Source organism: Anguilla anguilla, chromosome 6 (assembly GCF_013347855.1).
Source record: "Anguilla anguilla isolate fAngAng1 chromosome 6, fAngAng1.pri, whole genome shotgun sequence".
NCBI lineage: Eukaryota > Metazoa > Chordata > Actinopteri > Anguilliformes > Anguillidae > Anguilla > Anguilla anguilla.
The window spans coordinates 49,262,264-49,285,933 of NC_049206.1; the positions used below are offsets into that span (position 1 = coordinate 49,262,264).

The 23,670-nt window shown below is 40.1% G+C and overlaps 1 long non-coding RNA gene across 1 annotated transcript in view; it reads left to right on the plus strand.

Moving 5' to 3' along the window:
* LOC118229333 overlaps positions 1-20,397 on the plus strand; it is a 36,643-nt gene extending 16,246 nt beyond the window's left edge. Inside the window, exons 2-3 of the long non-coding RNA XR_004765651.1 lie at positions 18,995-19,086; positions 19,361-20,397. This is a non-coding gene — a long non-coding RNA (uncharacterized LOC118229333). The remainder of the gene's footprint in view (positions 1-18,994; positions 19,087-19,360) is intronic.
* The last annotated feature ends 3,273 nt before the right edge of the window (positions 20,398-23,670 follow it).

The following is a 23,670-nucleotide window of genomic DNA, read 5'->3' on the forward strand; positions in this document are numbered from 1 at the left end:
ATGTCATTTTCAGGCTTGTGTTAAAAAGGGGAGCATTACAGAAGGGATTAAATAAATAGTTGATGTTTTGAATATCAATGCAAATTAAAGTAAACAATGCTCCACATATTGCTGTAATTTCAGTATTTGCATACAATGTATCTATTACATGTCCTCTGAGGGGAAAATATCACAGACATTACATCTTAACTCTCAGTTTCTTTTGATGGAAGACAGAAGAAAGTTTTACCACAATTTCTTTTATTTATTTTTTTTGCTGACTAAAGCAAGCTTCGCAATGTAGGGTATGGATTTACACGAAAAGTCCATTTTACTAAGTTGAATATGAATTATGAGTGCGTGCCATCCCTGGAAGGCTATAAATACACATGCAGTGTAAAAATCCTTGTGCATTTCTGAAACACAGGATTATGCCCTTGTGATGGCTTATTTCTTTATTTATTTTGACTTTTCTCTGTGTTCAAGTCCTGTCAACTTCTCTAAATTGCCGAGGGAAAATGGTAAACATTTTTCGAGCTGATGTGCACATTCTATCTGTCAGCCAGTGTCTCTGCCTCCACAGAGCTCTCCATATTTTTCTATTCCTGAGCCTCTATAAATACACACTGGGGCCATTTGACTCTCAGGCCTGCGAAGACCTGCCTTGGCAGTGCAGAGTGCCTGGGAAACTCACCATTAGATAGATTTGAGGAAGACAGATGACCAGAGCCGGGGGCTCGGGGCAAACCAGAGAGGGCACATGGTGCGGGGCATGTTTTGGTCACGGAGATATCCGGCTATCAGGGAGTCGTTTGGAGAAGGCTGTCACCGGGAGAGAGTGCAATGTGTAGACAGATAAGTTGTGGGGGGAGTGGGGAGGCATTAGAGTGAGAGTGAAATCCGGGACGGGGGGCCGGGGGTGAGGGCGGGAGTCTGTGGAGGAGTAGTTATCACTCAGATGGAACACCAGGGACGATTAAAAGATGACTAGAGGCGCAAGGAGGGGGGTGCATGAGGGGAAGGGGGAGGGGGGGTTGGGGGGGGGGGGTCGGTGGTAAGGCGACCTAGGCCCATGGACTGTGGGGGGTAGGGAGGACCTAATACCGCTTATCAGGATCACAGGGAGTTTTGGGGGGGCGCAGCAAGGCAAATTTAACACATGGTGGGACACACTCAGCACTGGAACTAGTCAAAGATAGGACAGAGTAATGATTTGTCTCTTTGTTTGCTCTGTTATCAGCTTCTCTGTGTATTGTTGAACATTGGTTTTGTCTGCAAATGTGTAACTGACTGGATGTTTAAAATACTTGGAGACATTCCCCAAACAGGCAAGATAAGCTTACACATCAAATCAAGCACATGCACTTAATTACTTTAGGTATTTTGAAAGTGTACAAAGTGGGCTTTTCAGCAAATAGACCATTTAAACTCTTGGAATGATTTATTTACAGCCTGCAAAGATGGAGATGCATGTAAAGCAAATTTTAGAAGAGGAAATAAACATCCAGTTTGAAGGTCATTAATTTATTTGTTAAGGCGATCTGTGAGTATACTTTCCATAGATTCTTACTCTACAGATGTAGCATTGCACACGAGCGACCCGATCATAAATCCAAGGAGTCGGCTTGGCTTCGGTGACAAGCGGTACGCAACCCAGACCCGCAGAATTTCTATTCCGTCTGGCCATGGGCCATATATCTAGAATCTCTGGTGAGGTGCAAAGCAAAGTCATTACTGGAACAAGTGATTTCTCTTTCAGACTGGTTCATGGGTCAATTGCTCTTTCCCATTCTATTACTCCCCAGAATTTGTGAGGGCTGAGGCTCCTTCCAGCCCTCGTCATTCCCACGCATTCTTTTCAGCTATTGAATCCTCCATCAGGACACAGTTTGCTCTTCAGCTCTCCCCGTAGTGTGTTTAACTTTATTGATTTTAAGGAGGCAGGAGCTCATGTCATTTTGTCAAGCCCTGCGTCGAGATTTTTTAAAAACCTTACTCAGTAAAACCATTGAATCATTCTCGGTGTGCTGAGTAAGTGTAAACTGTCTTTACGTTACAAAGTAAGGCTTATTTATTTATATATTTGTGTATGTATGATCCAAACGAGGCATGGCGTGTATTAAATCGTCCTTAAGTTCTATTTACAAGAAGACACAGGCTTTACACTTTTTCTTCAAAACTCAGCTTGACAAGTTAGTTTTAGTGATTGCTGAATTAATTTGTGATGACAATAAATATTCTTGCTTTCATGCGTTAGTCACAGTTAAAGACGAATACTGATCGAATCCCAGCCCATGTTTGCTTATGAGACTGCTTATTGTCCAACAGGAAAATGTGAGCTAGGAAATCCAAGTAATTTTCTGAGGGAATTCTGAATAAAGCTGTTAAAGCTTAGGCTTTGGCTCGTATCTGAAGTATGCAAAACCAGACACCTGGTAATGTGAAGACCATGTGTAAATAAATGTGTGATCACTGACTGCACAATGTAAAATATGTAAATTGTGAACAATTTATTTATTCATTTAGCCATAGTAGTGAACGTCTATTAATGTATTTGCAATACAATACAATACATTCAGTAAAATACTTTCAGTAACTTTACGATTTTCATGTCAGATGATCTATTTACAAATAAATGTTCATAGAAATTGTTTTTTTGGAAATAGTGATTGAATGTGTGTTCCAGTTAAAGTAATGCAATTTATATTTGCTAAAAATGTATTTAAAAACAAAACAACACTCAAAAATAATGAAACAGAATGGCGGGCAGCAAGAAAGAACTGTTTGAACCCGATGCCTATATATCAACACTGGCTAACTGGGACTATGTTTGCTTCTCTCTCTTGAGATAACTTTGTTTGAGGACCCACATTGTATACATGCATCCCCGCTGATTTCTCATGAAGCTTTATAGCAAATGTAAAGGTACAAGTTACATGGGTATAACTGAACCGTGCGGAATATTAACGATCTGAAAATGTAACCGTGTCTTGTGTTTTTGCACGGGTCCCGCTGGTCTCTCTGGACTGCTTTCCCTCACCGCAGAACCATCTCGCAAACCCCCGCTGCAGCTCAGAGGTCACCTCGCGGGCTCATTACATCACCTAGTCCCTGTCGGGGTACCCTGTGCTGACCCCTCTGCAGGCTTGCATGTAAACACAGCTGCTTGGCTGACATTAAAGGGTCTGCTTCTTTGAACTCCTCTGATGTTGTCGCATATCATCGCTGTCCTTGTCAGACTACACATGTACCCTTCAGAAGAAACGGGAGGCATTAATGACACACCGGCCCAAAAGGTAATGGTATATTCCTGAAGCTCCCCAGCAATAATTCAGCGTTTCACAGCGAGCTACGGCAAATGACCACAGATGGATTTCATGTAGAGTTCGCCCCTAATAATTCACAATTGACATTAACCATTGCGTAATGTTCACAGGGGAATCAATGTACGTATATTGCACAATAAAACGTTTTGTACAATATGCGCTATAATGGTTTGTAGATTTCCTTAAACTTCATTTCAACACATTTAAAAACAGTGTAGCAGCAAAAAAAAAGTATATATATATATATATATATATATATATATATAAATATATATTTGCCTGGTAATAAGTTATATAGAATATTTATGGTTTGTCACACATGCCCAAGTTGTAAATGCACTCTGGGCAGTGTAACAATAAAACTTTATTGATTAGAAACAACAGCATCCCAGGAAACTGGTAGCATTAATTGAATTATGGGGTAATAGACACAGGGGATGCCAATAGTCTTACATGCACGTTACAAGAGCCTTTCCTCTAAAGAAAAAAAAAAGTTGGCAAAAAGCTCTAATTTGATGGTGTTTTGTTTTCTCATATTTGACTTGGCACAGCCCCAGATTATTAATGTAGCCACAAAACTAACAGAAAGAGATTCTGTGTTGTGTTGATGGTCTGTTTCACTTGATAATCAGGTGGAGCCACGTGATTGATTCTTCCCTCTGATACATTCCTGTTCTTTTTTTTTTTCCACTGCCATGCCCTGTAACTTTTTCAGATTACCTGGTTTGTTAGAAAAGGTTGTTGATGCTTTATAAAATATACCGGTAGATACCGGTAGTCTGCCTGCCACCCCATATTTTTTCCATCTGGAAAGTTTTATGGAGACATTTTCTTTCCAGAACATTGCATATGCATTATGTGGGAATAATGAATTTTTCAGTGCAATAGCAACATAGCCCTCCCTACAGTTTCATTTTAAATTATATCTGCTTTCCACATACAGAAAGCTATTTGATGATAAAAAGCGCCATTATTGGGTTATAAAGATTTTTTAAGGTTCACATATTCAGAGCCATCTATGTTGCACTTTCATGACTATATATATTAAAAAAGTGCAGAATGAGTGTGCACTAAGGCATGGGCAGGGTTGCAGTTTGCATTTTGCAGATGCATTGCTTCAAATGAACTTTGTCTAAAACTACCTTTTTGCTTTCATGTCAGTCTTTTGCAATGTTACAAAGGTAAATGTCAACAGGGAGAAGAAACTGTGTGTGTGATTTTGTTCCGAATATCGCATGAGACAGAATGAAGTCTTTAAACAAGCATTTAATCACAAAGCTCAGTGAGGCAATACTGAACTGCTTATTCAAGTTACTAATATGAAGTGTTTAGTTTATCATTCATTCCCTCCTTGCAGATTCACCATGTTCAGTATAAAAGATGCAGTTCTTTGTTCTGGCTATTGTACCCTATAGCAACCTAAAGTCCAGAATGTTGGTAATTAGCTGTTGGAGTAGGAGAGGTTGATAAAGAGAGAAAAAAAATTAAACATAGAGTTCACCCATTAGATCCAATCGCATGCGTCCTTTGACTGATTATACAGGGTATGAATGCCAGCTGTTGCACCTCAGTGGTTCTGCTAAGTGGACCGCCTGTATGAATCTGATGAATCCTCTCAGATAATGAACGCTAACCTGACTGAGAATTAGCGCACATTTCAATCACTGAACCCCCACAATCTTTTTTTTTTTTTTTTCCCCCGCATTCATGAGCTCAGAGCATTCATGACAGGGAGCGAGGGAGCAGGGGAGAGAGGAGGAGGGAAGAACAGGCAGGGAGGAAGAGGGAACACTAGTACATTTATGCAGACTGAGGTGTTTTTCGCATAGTTGAACAGCAGAAACTATGCAAGGTGTTGGCTGTCAACAGGTATCGCATTCCATGTAAGACAAACTTGGCCGCAGTATCAGGTTCATAAAAGTCACCAGTGTTTTTCCAAGGAGCTATTATATAGCTATTATATTATATAGCTATTATATATAGCAAGTTTTTTTCAATATTTTTCTAAGAAAATAAACAAGCTCTTAACAAGGGCCTACTTAGAAATAAAATGGCTTCTGCTCATAAGACTGCTCATAGGATCATCTGTAGGCCGCCAGCCTCATTGCCATGCAACATGGAAAAAAAAAAAACAGGGTAGTTACGATGGCCAAACATCACGCTGATTGGGCATCTTGGATGAATTAAACGAGGTTAGATGATGCTTTGTGTTCTTACACCACTGAGATTCAGACTCGGTAACAAAGAAGAGCTGTGTGAATAACGCCATCCAATCAGAGGACTGTTTGCACAGAGTGCAGAGAAACATCTCTCTGTTAAACATTGCTGAAAGAGGAGACACTACAACGTAGAAATTCTGCATACCATATGCTGAGTTGGAAATGATACTCGTATATTCAGAATAGTGTGGTTTTATATTGGCTTCTGAGCCTCTACAAGTGAAACTGTCTGATTTAAGACATGTGCCCCAAGGCTACACGTTTTAAATATCACTTTTTGCTTATTTGGCACCGTCATATGATTTTATATATGATGAACTGTAACATATTCTGTCCAAAATAAATCACACCAACAAGTGAAGAAGACTGAAATACATGTAAACTTGTCTGTTTATACTCATTGGAACCTCACATGCATTCTGATCATCCAATCAGTTAAAGGAAAAATAATGACCATTTGTCAATGAGTATGAAACATCATATCACATGTTACTAAAGACTAAAAATGTTCTTATCCAAACGTCAAATGAGAAAGGCATTCAAGTTACTGAAAATTATATATAGCTTTCGGGGTGGCCTGTCATCATAAGTTATAGAGTTACAGAGGCTGATTTGCTCATTGATTACCTCAGACCACCTTTATGAATATCATATTACTATCACCTTCTGTTAGAATATCCTCAACAGGACACTTTACTTTTGTTTCTTTCCTTTTCTTTCATAATCATCACATATGGCCAACTGCAGTGACTTCATTATAGGAATAAACTTTAAGATTTAAAACAACTAGACCACCAAACTGTTAAAACTCCTCATCTCATAGCTTTCAGCCCACGATAAAGCCCTTGCAATTTGTTAAGAATGCTTTCCAATCCAGTGGGAACCCCAAATAATAATTTTAATCATGAAAAAAAAAAAATACAACAGTTAATTCAGAGCCTGTCCGTGACAAGATTTATGGGACAGATGACGCACATGGGACTGCTTTCCTTTCCCGAGTCTGGAAAGGAAGCAAATAAATATATATCTGGCTATTAATTATCAAGACTAGATCAGCAGATTTAATGTGCAAGGGACAAAGGGACAAAAGGTGTCTGTATAACCATTGTCTGTTTTTTTTTTTTTCTTCTTCTTCTATTTTTTTTTTTTTACTGTGCAGCTTCTTTGTGTGGGAACTTTTGTCTTTGCTAAACTGTGTACAGGGTCCACACAGACCTACGTCCGCTCACTGCATGCAGAAACACTTGATATGCACAGAGTGTTGGAGCCGGCAGTGTCTGCCCTACCACCAGCTGATTCTCAATTTGGTCCCGCAATGGGGGCGGGCACGAATGTATTGTCCTAATACAGAGGAAAAAAGCACACAAAAAGTACAGTTATTGTCTTCCTTTAACACAATATTCTTCATTAGATGCTAGCGTAAATGCCAAGGACAAATATAAAGGGCTTACACTGCATAGGTAAAGCAGAATTTGGCTACAGCATTTGTCGCCAAATTCCACCTATGTATTAATTCATTATATACTACCAACTTCAAAACATTCACTAGTGAACAGATATGCTTGGTAATCTGTCCCTTATTTACAATACATGATTTTCTTGCAAGTAGAATTTGAAAAATAGATCCATTTCTCAGCCTGGACTTTTTTTGAAAATGGTGAAACATTCCCATTAATATATTGAGATCCACTGAAGAAAAAGCTTTAGCTCTGTTCCAGCCAGTCTTCAGCCAGGCCGCCAGCCTGGAGCTGGGGAGGAACCATTTGAAAGTATGCACGGAACTGGCGTGCAGTCTCTCGCACCCCTGTCAGAGGGCGTCTCCCTCTTCCCTGCTCCACGTCCTGGACACAGGCCCTGTGGCATTTCCCCTCCCCCTCCCCTCCCTCCTCCTCCCTCCTCCTCCTCCTCCTCCTCCTCCTCCTCCTCCAGCCGGTTGTTCTTGGCTGAATGAAGGCCCTGAGAAAATAAAGAGATCTAAATGTCAGCAGGGAAGCTGAGTGCATTCCTCTCGCCGTGTCCTAAGACCGGTCACCCAGAACAACTTGTGATCCTGGGACAAAGCTGTCGACGGCAGGTGGCCATATGAAGAAATTTTCCTCCCAGAATTAGATACTATCCTGGGGAAGAGCCATTGAGTCAGGGATAATACCCCCCACCCCCCCTCAAACCCCCACCCTTCCCCTGCTGGGGCGAGTAGGATTTTCATTTCAGTTTCTTTACACGACAATGCTTTTCATCTCGTCCGGCTACGATGACAGCTCTCCGGTAGGAAATAAATAGAGGCGGTTGAAAAGAGGAATTGTCCCTTGAACCTGCAGCATTCCCTGACATACCTTCCTACTTCGCTTCCTACCCACCCTGCAGATGAACACAGGCACACGTATGTGCGCACACAAATACATACAAGCACACACCCACACACACATACACACACACACACACACATGATTTAGCGACATACAGGGACAGGCCTTACCGAGATCCAATACCGGCGAGCCGGGTCTTCATTCCTCGCCTTGTGAAAGGTACTTTCTGAGGTAACATAAATGATGCATAAGAATGGAAAGGTCACCCTCAAACTGAAAAGTAAAAAAAAAAAAAAAAAGCTTTTTTGGTCACGCAGGAAAACGTAATGTTTATTTATTTACCTGATGATAGAAAGCCCCCCAAAAAGAGTTTCTCAGAAAATAAATCTCAAAGAGTGCTAAGTGTTTATACATCTTGTTTACACAAGACTTTTCAATTACCGGCATATTGTTATGTTCAACTGTATTAGATCTTGGCTCTTAAGTTGGAGATTGATGGTGATCCAAGAACCTGCTCTTAGCCTTAGATCATGTCCCATGGAACACATTATCCTATTTTCCTCTAAATTAGAATTACCTCAAATTTCAGAGCCTTTGCATATTTGTAATGTTATGAGGGCTAAGTCCAACTTTGACTTGAAATATATTTAACCACAGCCTAAAAAAAAAGTATTCCACTACCGTGTGTTTTGAATTATTCCGAATTGTTGTTGTTCTGTGTCATACAGTATCAAATGCGATGCCTGACATTTTTCACAGAGCCCATTGTTACAAATCGTGTGGGGAAGAAAGAAGAAACAATTACCTGGAATTCTAAACAAGACGCAAATGTGCACCTGAAATGTTTCAAAGAGAGCCGAACTAACAAGGCAAAGCATGTTGAGGGGAAAAAAAAGAAAAAAGAAAAAAACCTCGAACCTGACGAAGATAAAAACGCGCATTGTTTCTACGCGGATGAACTCGCGGTGCAGAAAACATCAGTATGCTGGCTCCCGGGTCTGCATAATGTCGCTGGCTCGGTTGCCAGGGGACCCCTACGAAACTGGGAGCCATCTACTGTAGCGCAGTTCTCTTTCCCGCTTCGCCTCGCCATCTGCAAGCAGCAGTGACACAAGGCTCCAGTCAGCCAATCTGGTGTCACAGTTTCACCTTTCCCGGATCATTTGCTGGCTAACACCTGATACTTTCATGTTGCTAACTCGCAGGCTGCCCACAATTGCTTTGCCAAATGGCCTGAGACCACCTATTCTGCAGGTCCCCATTGTGGATCAATTGAAATCTTTCCAGGAGCCAACTCAAGTCTAATTGACCCCATATGTTCTCGCAGAGTGCAGATCCACCCGTAGGCTGTATCTATGATTCAGTGCAAAAAATCAGTTTTATGTGTGCCGCATGCATGTAGCCTAGCCACACATGATCAAAGAAACAAAGAGCTTATTGATCAGAGAGCATAAATACACAGAGAGGAAGGGACTTCTGTTTTTAGATCTGAATTGAATTACTTTATTCTGCAGTCTTCTATTTCCTTCTCCTCTGAAAACTCGACGTGAAAGATCCATTCAAAGCAGCGTAATGGGTGAAAAGGAATTAGTAAATTTAATTAATGATTTCATGCGGGTGTAAATTGGACAAAGGAACGGGGGACCGGAGTCGTGACTTGGGTCAAGCCGTATACGGATGTTTATTAAAAGGAGCAAACAGAACGCACAAATGACTTGGCCTGGATGTCTGGCCTCCCATCGCTTTGGGAGAAACCAGGTCGCTTGCACAATAGTCGCTCATGCTGATCTCCCAACAAACACTGCAAATTTCAGCACGGAACCCAATTCTGAAGAGCGGCAGAAAGCTTTGGTAAATCAGCAAATACAACCCACACCAAAATAGAATAAATAAATGAAAATAAGAAATTTGTTGTCAGGTTCTAGCTTGCACAGAAAGAGATGAAACACATTTATTCAGGGAAGGGCAGCTCTGCATGACACTGAACCCTTAGAAAAGCCTAAAAGGTTCAGGGCCCAATGACATCACTTGCTGGTCAGCAAAACTCAGAAGTCATTGTTTTGAAAATACAAGCCTCTCATCCACCTCATTTTCACATTTATTTTGTCAGTTAGGAGGAACTGAAAAGTTAAAGCATATTTTCTATCCCTAGTTGGTTGATGAATGGTCATCTCCTTAAATATTCAGTCAGCGGTATCAAGGCATAGTCCGTCATAGTGTAATAACTACAAAATAATTACGTTGAGAAATGTGGGACATTAAAGGACTTCACCAGCTTGAGAGTGATGGACAGTATTGAGTCTGCAGACCATGTTATTTTCTATAACTGCCAATGTTTTTTTCAATATGCAGTAAGTTAAAAATCCCAAGTATATTATTACTAGTGGTTTACAAAAACTAAATTGACATGAAATGCCTCACTTTAGCTTTCCAACACAATTACATATTTATTTACTGTTTATTTGTTCTTTATAGGCAATTTCTGACTTAAAAGAGTAAAATGAATGACTCTATCAGCAACGGGAACCGACCTGAGGACAAATTGACAAAGCACTTCTAAATGTAAATTTGCTCAAAAGCCGTGTAATCCCTGTCCCAAAGAGAAATCAACATGTTTAAGATCACCACTATGTGTGGTTTCAAAACAAGGTAATTGTGTTGGACTACTTTGTACGTTTGACACTGTGACTACTGAGATTGAAACAGGCCAGTTTGCAGTGACCTTAGAGCAAGAAACTCATGACAGATTCTTTTTAATTATTGTTTTTTTTTTTTTTAAATTGTCCATGAGTACAGTTGGGGAAATACACCATGCTTGAGATGAAAAGCTCCGTATATGATGAACTGACAGTGGTGTAATTTATAAACCATTTCAGGCTGTCATATAAATTCTCTGTTGGTAAGAGCTCTGCAGTGCTATCACAGTATATTGCCTGAATAAATGTTCCGAGAAAACATTTCCAACAGTGGAATAGCAAGGTATCATTTTATAACCAAATAAAAGGAACATTTTAGAGTATAAAAACAAATAAAAGGAATAAAAAGAAAAAAGAATACGCCGCAAAATAAAAAGGAATATGAAGTGTCTACATTATTCTTTACGCGCTCTTTTAACAGGGAACCACTTTGATCACTGCTCGCTCAGCAAAATAAATTAAATTCATTTGCATCCATAACAACCGGCAATCACAGACATGCTCCGACTGGCTGTGTGGAAGTCGAAAGAGGTATACCCCCTACAATTAAATTAGAATCTCTCCATTTTATATAAAAATAAACCTATGAGTGACTGTGGGAATAGGCTAGGAGCGCGAGGCACAGCAGACGTCACAGTCCTGACAAGGCACAGGTGCCACACTAATGGTGCTGCGGCCCAGGGTCATCAATCCCAAAAACCAAACTGAAAGCGCGCGAGGCCATTAATCAATGCCTGTCAATGGGACAAGGCAGCTTGCGTTTGAATAGGACAGACAGGGATGAGAGATGACCCTGCCATTCGCTCATCTATAAGTTGCCCCCAGCAGATCTCATTGGGGATAAATATAAAAAGCAGAGAGTAACTGACCAATCAAAAGCTCCAAAACTTTTGTTCTCAATGCATAGCAAACTGCTGCTTTATCTAAAGGCATTCCATATGTTCAAACTGTTTGGTGCTACATGGTCAGTATTTAAAGCTTTTAGACATTCAGTATCTGTAGCAGTGACATTTTCTAATTATTATGACTATTCCCATGTGTATGTATATGTACACCAACGGTCCGTAAGTATTTGGACATTGACACAAATGGGTCCCCATGTTGAGAGACAACAGCAACAAACTCCAAATGCAAATTTCACACCTAGAATCAACTCTAGGTAATGTGTTAGCTTTCTTGTGCATGACCTATTGATGGTGATGACACAGCTGGCAAAGAAACAGCTGAGCAGCCAATTGTGTGGTTACTTTTGGTTACTTAAAACGGGGGAGCCATGTGCAAAAAGGTGTAATTCAATTAAATTAAATTACACCCTCGAATTAAAGCTGAAAGTCTAACTTTGACCTTATATTCATTGTTTCATTTCAAATCCAATGCGCTGGAGAACAGAGCCAAAACAATAAAAATTATGTCACTGTTCAAATACAAATGGATTGCACGATATAATATGATGTCTTGATTTGGCTCAGTACTCCACAATTTCACATGTGGTTAAAGTGCACATTCTCAGCTTTTATTAAAGGGTATTTTATGCACACCATGTAGAAATTACAGCACTGTTTATACATAGCCCCCCATTTTGCCTCCCAGTACATAATTTAGAATTCTGAACTTATCCACTTGATGCCATTTACTGCTTGTAAAACTGTAGATTACCTCTTGTTAAACAACTTTCTAGACCCAGTAGTTTATTTCTGTAGGTGTTGGCAGCTGCAACGGAACCTGTGTTTTGAGAGTTAGCTTGGCTCAAAAATGGGAAGGTCCAAACCAGGCTGTTACGTCATACTGAGACTTATAGATCATTCACATATGAGTACCAGCCCCTTTTTTCCCCACTTCAAGCACTGATTGTGACTAAACTGTTAAGAATCAGTGACCGACAAGGTATTTTCTATATGGCTACTCTTGTTATTACTGTAGGTATTTTCTATATGGCTACTCTCGTCATCTACTCTCGTAACTAACCAGCAGGGGGTGCTGCAGCACCCTCAGCACCCCTGCTTCCCACGCCTATGATGACCGGTGTTTCCATCACCTGTTAACAATCAAGTTGGTGGCCAACTGTCCTTTCCTCTGAGAGCAGTTGCTTGGCGCTCAGCAGAAAAGCATCACTGACAGGGCACAGAGAATGTGCCAACGACAGACACTGGATAATTGGCTGTGGAGCAGCAAGACACAAATTGCAAATAGACAAAAATAGGGAAGACACATATGGTCGCCATTATACATAATCTATATTTTTCAGTGGTGTAGATTATATCACATCTACAATACAGGCAAAATTCATGAAATTGCATTGCTAAAAAATTGTATTATTTATTTTATTTATTTTTTGGTGGAGTTAACACAACTATTCAAATTTTTAATCTTTCACCCTTGTATAATCAGATACATGTGTAAGAATGAATTGGGCTGTAAGAGTTAAAGACATGAGATTCCACTTTTCTGTCGCGCTGTATGTTATGAATTAATTGACGCTTCTCTGCTGTAGGCTGGCCTAAGCTACTCTCCCCAGTTCCTTCCTCACAGACATAGAGCACAAGCATACAATTTTGTCCATTTCCATGTGGCATAACCATAGTAAATATGTCAACAAATACTTTCAATACTAATAGAATCCTTTGGAAAGAAATTCTTTTTTAAGATATAAAGCCTTTTGGTCCTGTTGCACCATTTTCCTTTATGTTTTTTATTTATTTCATTTATTTTTTTATTTTTTGTTACACATATACGTTTTGAAAGGAATTGTCCACTTCCACTAAACTGTGAAATATACATGTACAAGGTTATGAAGGTTATTCCATATATGGATTCCCATCACATTCTGTCCACACATTAATGACTACAGTAACAGCATTCATTTCAACCCAAATTTGACGCAATTATCACGGATGGACTGGTCATGCATGCAAACTGCCCTCAATGCCCAGAAATGGCCGCCTAATATAATAGCAAAATGTAATTATTGCATCTGTCACAGCTTTGCTTGATTGTGCTCACATTTTCTAAGTTCATGATTCATGACCGAGCTGGCCAGCTAAGATGGGGTCCCTCTCTATATCTGGGATCCTCCTGAGATTTATTCCCATGGGTAGTTTTGTCTTACCACTGAGTGTTTTTTCTTCACACTGGGGAGTTTTTATTTTACTTTCCTGGGCTTTTATGGGTTCAGGCTTGGTTTTGCCCTTTTTGTCCTATTTTATGTTTTTCCTCTGAAGCATCTTTGTGCTAGTGTCCCCTTAAACAGTCGGAGAATTGATTTGATGATTAATAGTTTGTACATACATGTGCTGAAATATTTCCTCCATATATAATTAACCATGCAGAACATGGCTATCAAACATGTTTTTCACCCGTGAAGACAGCAATCACTTATTCATCTCACATTTGGCAAGTATATCAGACATGGAACATAGATATGCTGTTCCTGGCTGTATATCTTTGATCACACCTGGTCAAATGGTGTGTGCCAAGAATTAGTCATTGAAATGATTGCTTTTTTTAGAACTAGTACAAAATGATTAATTGTGCAATACAAAGAAAGAGGAAAGAGCCAAGCCAAAATGTCTGTTACACTTGATTTGCTCTGTTTGTATAATTTTATCACAATCTTCAAGTATGGACAAAAATTTCTTAAAAGACACTGAAAATGCACATATTCAGCCAATCCACTGTCTACTTTAGGGTGTAATCTTGATAGCTGGCTAAGTTACAGAGTTTCTATCCATTTCCGTTTCTTCAAAGTGTGTAAATATTTACTTTTCAACATAATCAATAATCAATGTTTCACACATTCCTGAAAGGAGTGTCATTTAGCCAAAAGATAACTGATAACTGTGCATTTAGCTAACCAAACTGTTTAATACCCTCATGTGATCTGTTTTGATTCAAGAAATAGCAAACACTTCCATTTATATGGTTTACATATTAGTCCTGTATAATGGACATTAACTGGTTATTAATCATTTTTATACTAGCAATGTATTACAATAAAATAATAGGTCTGTAATGTATGTCTAGTTAGGGTACTCAAAAATTCTGTGCATTGAATGTACTGGATGTAAACTGCGTTTTGTGAAGACCCAGCTAAGAAAAGCCATTTTTCCTCTGCCTAGGCTGAGTAAATGCCACTGTCATTGTTAAAAAAGCATATTTCATTTACATTCCATTTACTAGGCAAAATCTTTGAATATACTTACCTAGGATTAATGTATTCACCATGTACTTTCCACATATGGATTCAAACTTTTTATTCTAACTTTTAATCAGCAATTAAATGCAGATGATAGTTGCCCTTTTCTATTTTAGTTATCAGAATAGTGACCTCACCAAACTGTGATGACGAGGACAAGATACAGTCACATTTATTTCCAAGCCAAAAATGAGAATAATAATGTTGATTCCAGGCCACTGTATCTCGATTTATCTTTAAGCATACTGTACTGTTTGGCCGTAAAGCATTTTGGCTGCCTGGCACCCCAAATCAATATATTTACTTTGAAATGTTTTGTGATTATCTTAGATTAATGGTGAATAAACATGAAAGCAAACTGCAAATTAGTTCTGGAAAAAGTTTTTTGCTATAGAAAAATCCCCTTGTCAATGATGTGATAAAGTGGTCTGAAAAAGTATTTTAAAAAATAAACAACCAAAAAAAACAAAAACAAAATTCAAATAAATCAATCCTTATTACTCTTTATGCTTGGAGGACTCCCAGAATGGAGGGCTTTCATGACCTGATTAAAAATGGAAGTGATGATATCCACGGTGTTTATTTGATTTAACAAGGCTATGATTCACGGTGCATAAGTGGCGAAAGCACTGCAGTTCGCTGGCTGTTTCCTGCTCCGATCGAGCCGTTTTATCATTTTAATTACTATTGAAATAAGCGAGTAAACAGACACTTCATCCGTTTAGTTTAAGACAATAGAGGCGACGGAGCCGCTCGGAATTACAATCTGTGAAATGTTAATCGCTTTTCATGGCCTGGATCTCCTTGTTTTTTTGTCCTCTGCTGGACTCACACGGTGCTCCGCGACTTCATTTGAATAAGTGCAGGGAGCAGACCGCTCTGCTGGAGTGAGTTGTTTAGGCTGGACTTCAAGGGAGGGGAACCATTATGGCCTCTCGAAGCCGGCTGTCAGTGCGCCCTTATTGATGGCACCGGCGCTGCCGACTCGCTGAGTGATTGCCGGACGGATGCTCCTTGATTGATGCGACAGACAGTTGGCGCTCTCTTGAAAGCACCCCCCCCCCCCCCCCCCCCCTCGGAAACCCGTCCCTGAAAACACAAAGTGCGACCGCGTGTGTTTTCATTGCGCCAAAAACGCAAACTGTAACTGTAAGGACCCAGGGCCCCTCTCACCAAATGGGCTGACACGTTTGATTGATGCGGCGGATGCATGAACAGATCGAACTCGCATGCTTCCATGCAGAAAGAAATGGGGCCGATCTCATGTCGAAACTCGTGGCGAATTTAATTAAATAAGGATAATTTGATAAGTTTTCAGACCATTGCTGTTGCAGAGTCACTTTATTTAAAAAAAATTAATAATAAAAAAAAAACCCGATATATTTAAAAAATGCATTACTTCGAGAAAATCAATTAAAACTGAACCCCGTTCAACTTGAACTCTGGCTTTAGCCTGCACAGCCGTGCTGAATTTGATGTTAAATGTCAGCGACATCGTGCCCGTTCATGTCATCATGTCTTGTTCTTTCATTTACAGTGTCAAAGTGCTCAGTGTTCTTTTTTTTTTACAAGTCCTCTTATCTACTGGAAGCAAGCCAGTGATGTGACAGTTATAAAAGCTCTGTAAGACAGGAAGGCAGGCCCGCTGCTGCCATACGGATCACATTAAAACCAAAGGGCTCTGCCATGTCTACATCCCAATTATTAACAAGGTACCTTCCGACAAGTCAGTACTCGTGTTCCCTTCCCCGCTCAAATTTTGAGTCTTCCTGTATTTTAATCACGGGTTTACTCCAGGTTCCTTGCCTCTGCCTATGGGAAGCTAGCAAGTATACAGTACCTGTACTTAGGGTACTCGTTAAGTTAGGGCTAGCATTTGCGTGTTTGGTTTTGAACTTGTTGGAGTGGGAATGCAAAATAAAGTTGATTCCATTTGAGTGAACAACACTGAAGACCTTATAAATGGACACAATAACTTTTGTGTAGTATTTTCATAAATGTGCATTTGAAAGTTCACCCACGTATATTATGTGACATGTTCTTTTTTCATTTAATTCCTAATTTTACAACTTTTAAGGAAATAATAAGGCCTGAATATTAAAAAGAGTATCTAAGTTCAGTATGTTTACAAATTTTGAAGGCCCTCTAACAAAATGTTTTCATGAAATAATCATAAAATAAATAAATAAATAAATAAACCAGAAATGTTTAAAAAATATGTATTCAACATCCCTCAATCTCTACTAATGAACAGATATTTCATTTTTATTATGTATTTTATGGGTACTAACAATCTTTTTGAACCGTGGAAAAGGGAACTTAAACGTGTGCTGAGGGCATTATCTCTCAACAGAATAATGTCCGAATGACCATATTTGTAGAATTAGCATTCATATTTGATATGGCTACGATTATTGTCAGCCTCATAAAAATGATTCATTAAGCAAGAAAATGCAATGCATTTCTTGTTACCATGCGAGCATATGTCCATTTCTTTCTGTGTTAGCACATTAGCAGATGTTGACCATACTGACTGGCATTGAGGGTGTAGTCTTGCAATAAATAAGACCACAGTATGAATTGTACTCAAGAGGTTGCCATACAGCGTACCATCTGGACCCAGTGTATGGTACGACCGGCATGAATGGCAAGATGCACGAGATAAAAAAAAAAAATAATAATAAATCAAGGATTTCTCATTAACAGTGCAAAAGCCGGACGCTTGGCATTGCACTTAAACAACTGCGCTATAGGCCCCCACTCACCAGCTGGTTTTAGGATAATTAGAGCATGCGTTGAGCCTTGTGCCCAATTGGAGTGCAGATGGACGCCTGAGCAATGTTCTAGCCAGTGCATTAATACAATGTCCTGGGTGATGCCCATAGATTCAACATGCCAGAGTTCAAGAAGCAAAGGCTCTGCCATATAAACACTGCCTGCACTGACCAGCACATACTGTAGGCCCCAAATGACGGTTTGTTTATTTATTTATTTGTTTGTTTGTTTGGATGCAACATATCCGCTGCAAATGGGAAACATTATATTCAATAAATAACTTAGCTATTCCTCTTTTCAGGTGTCGTCACATTTTTTAAATTCCTTTACCAAATCTGTTTAACAGTGGTTATTGGGCAATTAAAAAAATGTTTTCATAACATAATATAACATAAATTAGTCCAGTCGCTGCTGTGATGCCTTTGTCTGTAACGTCTTTGTGTTTGCTAAATATGACATATGTCTATGCTATATGTGTTGAGCTGTGTATACTATATGTGTTGCTTGCTGCTTATGCTTTATATGGCATTAAATGTTGTTATGTGTGCTCTATCTGTTCAATGTATTGCTATGTGCAGCATAATGCTATGTGCTTGCTGGGGACTTGGTGATGCTCATTTGTTGCTGATTATGTGCTATTATGTCATGACAAATGTTTTTTTTTTTTTTAAATGTTTTTCTATCAACCTGCACAGGGACATTATGTTTATTAATTGGCACTGTCCCTTTTTAAAATAAATAAACTTGTATATGCTGTGTGAGTGAATAATCTTTTGAGGACACAACATCTCCCTTAAAGTCTGCTTTCTCATTTAGAGTTGTGTTGACACTCAGAATAAATGTGCATGAAGAACAGTGCACAGCAGCTGAATGTTTAAGATTCACCAGAGTATATCTCACATTTTTTGTTTTCTGTATATTAAAATATAGCTATTACTTTTCTTCCAGTCAAATGAAAGCATCATTTTGTTCTTCTATAACACTTTTAATTGGATCGCACATGATACCTTGTTTTCAGCAGTACCAGCACACGAGTAACTGGAGGACGTATAAGCGCATATATATGTGAATAATGCTTTGTTATTGTGCTTTCAGTTAGCTGAGCCAAGCATGTAGGCACTAAGGTGTTTCAGAGGCCTCTTTACGTCAGTCACTGCAAAGTGAAGGGTTCTTTTGACAGCTTTCCTATCCACAGAAGCCTGTCTGTTGCCTGACCCAAATAGAAAAACAGTATACGGTATAGGGGAAAAGTGGAGAATATTGCGCAGGAAACTCTTTAAAGGGCTTTAAACACAAAAAGAAACTTAGTGGAAAAAGTCCAAGGATTGTAAATTCTTGGCATGCTTTCCAATTCCAACAACTGAGCCACTGTGTTTGCCGTTAAAAAAGGTGCATGCAAAATGAGTCTGAAATATGTTCTCCTTAATGATGTTCAAAGGTACCTTTGAAATCAAACAGATTTTTTTCTTTTTTGTTTCTTTATTTTTTTATTTCTGTAAAGGAGGAAAAATAAATCAAAAAGGCAATGCGAGACATATGTAGGGCGCGCGAGAAGAGAAGACGCTTAATCAAAGGGTACTTTCCTCAGACTGCGTGAGTAATGATCTTGATAATAATTATCATCGTTGTCATCTGTTTATATTAGACCGCAAAAGGTGGCATATTGTATTTGTACACTTCTGTCACAATGGTATGGAAATGCAATAATTAAAAGTGCATTATGGGCCTCGCCTCAGAACGTTTGCTTTGCGTGAAAATAAAACAAGTGCCGTCACTGTTCATTTTCAGCACTTCTGCTAAGAGGTATAAATTGCATGAATTGTTTTGCTTATTTCTTGTTTCTCCCCCCCCCCCCCATTTTAATCAGACGGGGAGCGAAGCAGGAGTGGATGCTGAAAGAATCTGCGGGCTATCGGTTGACGCCAGCCGCGTCGGTTTACCGAAGCCTTTAACGCGGGGAACGCTGGAGCACAAAGAACAAAAACAAACGCTCTCCTCCAAACTGCCGCCGCGCTTCCTCCGCGCCGGCCCTCGGAGAGGTGTCCACTGGCTTTATCGGCGCAAAGCCAATGAATATGCAGTTAAACAAACAGCGATCCCGGTATAAGGCCGCCGTAGCTAACATTATTATCTCCGTGTCCGCGGCTTGTCTGTCGAAGAGAAAACGGCAGGCCTGTTCGAGGAACTCTTGTGGGGATTTAAACGCGGCAGAATTCTGATCAGAGCTGGAACTTGTCCCAGAAAGCAGAGCTAATAGCCTTTCTCTCGGCTGAATAATGCTTTGAATCTCTAATGCGGCTCGTATGAAGGACTGTAGTTTAACGTGCCTGTGAAAGGACTTCATTTCCGACAGCACAATGTTCCAAAGAACTGCACTAATGCGTTCGTCGAGGTAGGATCCGAAGAAGACCAGCCCTCGACTAAGTGACCATTAATGTCTCCCTCAGACTCTTAACTTTCCTCACAGAAGACATTTTGCCACATTGGCAAAGCCGAAAGCAGAACTAATTCCGAGTGTGATAAATTGATGATTCCACATCCATAACATCTCCGGAAAATCTGGGAGCATAAACATTTCACTAAATGTTTGTAATGCAGGACACGTGCATCACAACGTTTCCACACACAGTATGCACGTGTGGCAACATCTGCAGAGGCAAGACTTTTCCTCATATCCTACGTTCCTTTATTGCACATTCAGAGATTGTACTCAGAGAATGCAGGGTAGATTTCACGCAGGTGCTAAAAGGCTTCATGTAAATGCCATCGCAGAAGCTTTCTAATCAATAAAACATGGGCCTGTATTTCAGGAATGTGAAATAAAATAAATAAATAAAGTGAATTCCATTTCACCCGGGCAGTCCATGCATTGTAGGGGTGTGCTCATTCAGGTAAATGCACATTGAGAAGCTGAAATATTAAATTCCCCTATCAACAATACTTTATTTCACATCAGCCAAGCTATCAGATACAGATAATAACAGCCTCAGAAAATGAGATGAGAGTTTATTTTACGACAAAATATATTATGCTTCTTATCCCTTGAAGAGTTTTTAAGCCTACCTGTCTTGCAAACTGAAAAGATGTAGTTTTTCTCGCCTTTCACTTTACTTTTGTGGATTTGAAACAGCAAGCTATTTAATTATGCTACACACATACGAATTGGATACCCCGTGCCCTTTTTTAAATTTGTTTTGTTTTGTGACATAGCATAAACGCTGCTAAACCACACAATAGGTCTATTCAACTTTGTCTATTCCATTGCTCCTACAGTATAGGTGTTCACTAATGTAAAAAAAAAAAGCAGAATCAATGGCAAAAGAACATCTGTGCTGATCCGGGCCAGTATTCTCAAAGAGGGGCCATTTTGAACTTCAGTCCAGATGCTCCACCCTGTCTCTGCTGACATGCAGTACATTACAGATACAGGCCACCTGTTGAAAGATTGGGTGGCTAATTCCAATGGCGAGTTAAGATACATGAGCGGGTGTTGCTCTCATGTTGAGAGGAGACCCCCCCCCTCCCTCACTCCCCCCCCCCAAACTCTTTCCCACCCTCCCGGCCCCCACTCTGTTATGCCTGATCTCTATGATTGATGGAGGGACTCCACTCAGGGTTAATTCAGCCTCATGAATTATGCATGCTGATCTGCTGCCTCTCCATTCTGCATCTTGGCATGGGGTAAATCTTGCGCATCGCTGAAATCAAGACTTGCCCACACTTCTCTGCTCCTCACCCGCTAAAGGTGAGACTGGCTTATTTTTAGGCCATGGCGGTTAAATGTCCTGCATTACTGTCAGTATACATTGTTGAACTGTTGCTAAAGGTAGGTATGATAAATGAACAACCTGCTTTTTTACATGTTTTCCTTCGGACAGCAAAGAAATGTACTTATTCCATAATTTAAAAGATAAATGGAATGTTTTATCGTTTATTTTCATTACTCTGGGAAAATAGTCAGGACAGTACCAGTTAGAAGGAACAAATGATACAGTGCAGTCTTAATTATCTGTTACTCAGCAGGGAATGAAAAAAGAGGTATCACAAAATAAATTGCTTTACAAAGTCTGCAACTGACACTGGTGGCCTGTTCAGTCTTGTTGCATGAAGTTATGTGGTTAGACTTCACAGCGTAACTGTCTGTGGTCAACAACCAATTGACTCATTACTGAGCCATAATGAACTTTTTCCCATTTCCTCAGAGGGGGAAGATTAGATCTGCTCGATAACAACTGGCTGCTATGCAAGAGTGACAACGAACGTCAATGGGTGTCATATGACATTCGGAATCCGAAAGCCTTCTGCGCCACAGACACGGAAGGCTGATGCGGTCAAGCCTCGGATGAAGTTTTCCTGGCTTTCCGAGCAACACAAAACTCAGTGAGAGGCGTCCTGGGAGACGGAGAGAGGTCGCGTTCCGCTGGGCAGGCGCCCCCCTGCTCCCCCCCACCCCCCTTCTCTCTCCCCAAGAACCTTTGATCTTTCCCGACGGGAAGATTAGAGTCAGGAATGGACTCCTGACGAGGGAGCGGGGCAGTGATTGATCGTCGGGAGTCGAGGCGGAGGCGCAGGAACACCCCCTGAAAGACGACATGCGCCGCTCCTTTCGCCGGGCGGCTCTCCTGCTATTTCGGTCCCCCTCTCCCCCACCCACCCACCCCCCGCGCCTCCATTTTTCACGGATGACAATTGTGCTGTTCAGCAGTTTTCGCGGCTCCGCGGCCGAAAGCCCGCTTCAGTAAGCAATGCTTATTGTGAGTTTCTGTTCCGCAAGCGGTTTTACTCATCGGGAAATATGACACAAGTTCCAGAACAAGTGTGCTGGTGCTGCTTACAGTGCTGTTGGCCAACAGATGAACCCAGCGAGCATTGTTTTTGTTACACGGTGGAATTTGACCGCAAAATTTGACCTGCTACGAGGAGGGCTCAAAACATGTGTGATGAATAAGCGTGGGTTTCTTAATGAATCTCTTGTGTTTATCACTTTTCATGTATTAAATAGCCTAAAGTCTCTTCAATACTTCGCCGATTTTAAGTGTGTCCTGTTGGATTAAAAAGATGCCACCATCTGTGAATTGATGCTCGAGTCAAGAAACGACCATTGCAACAAGAATGGAATAGTAGAGTAAGTGCCGATATTTGGCGCAGTATATGTATGGGAATGTAAGCATATTAATATTTTGACAATTAGTAGCTGTCAACTATAAAATATGCTGTAGTATGAGTATTTGGCTCAGAGTGGTCAATTATCCCAGTAGCTAATTGTTGTAACGATTGGGATATTGACTTCCTGTGTAAATCAGAGTCAGTGAATTGTGAAGTGCTATTTCTATGCACTCTGACTTCTGACCTCTATGAATGAAATCACAAGCTTGTCACAAGCTAGTAAATGAGTGCATCTCATGTGACCAGAAGGACAAAAATTTAATTTATTTTAATTGAAAAATCATGCTCATTAACCTTGAGCGTCTTTCACACAGACAGTTATTTAAACGCATAACTGAATGTTTAGAGCAACACAGTCATATTTGAGGAACAACATTGGCCTTGTGTTTGAGTACTGTCACAGTTAACTTTTTTCAGGACATTAGTTTGTCAATAAGTATTCCATCGGTTGAAAAATGTGTTAAACAGAGCTATGTATCCCGGCTTTATATTTTTCTTGTTAGCAGACATGTCATCTTTTCCAGGGAAGAGCTTAATGAGTGGTCTATTTCCCTCCAGCATGGTGGGAAAGATGACAGCCTGTGAGGTTTCCAGCCCTGTACTTTTTATAGATAATCATCCATTTTCATTAAATTTGTCAGGGCATGTGGGTTGTGTTTGTATTGGACATGCACAATCTGGTTTAAATGGAGCCATCTCGTGATTGGAAGGTGAGCACCAAGTAGTCAGGAAGTGAGTATTATGGAAAATATGTTTGGCTTTCAAAATCATTGATGAAAATTAGATTCCTTTTGCTTTGAGTTATTTTTTATTGTAAAACGATGCCTCATTGTGGCCATAGAACAATCAACTTTGTTTCCGCTTTTGTCATTATCTGAGACTCAAATCAATGAAAAATTGTAATGTACTTATTCTTTTTGATGTAAACGAAGGACAACATGTACAAGCTGTACATGTACGCATTTGTTCCAGAAATAACAGATTACAATTATATGGAAAACATGCATCAGC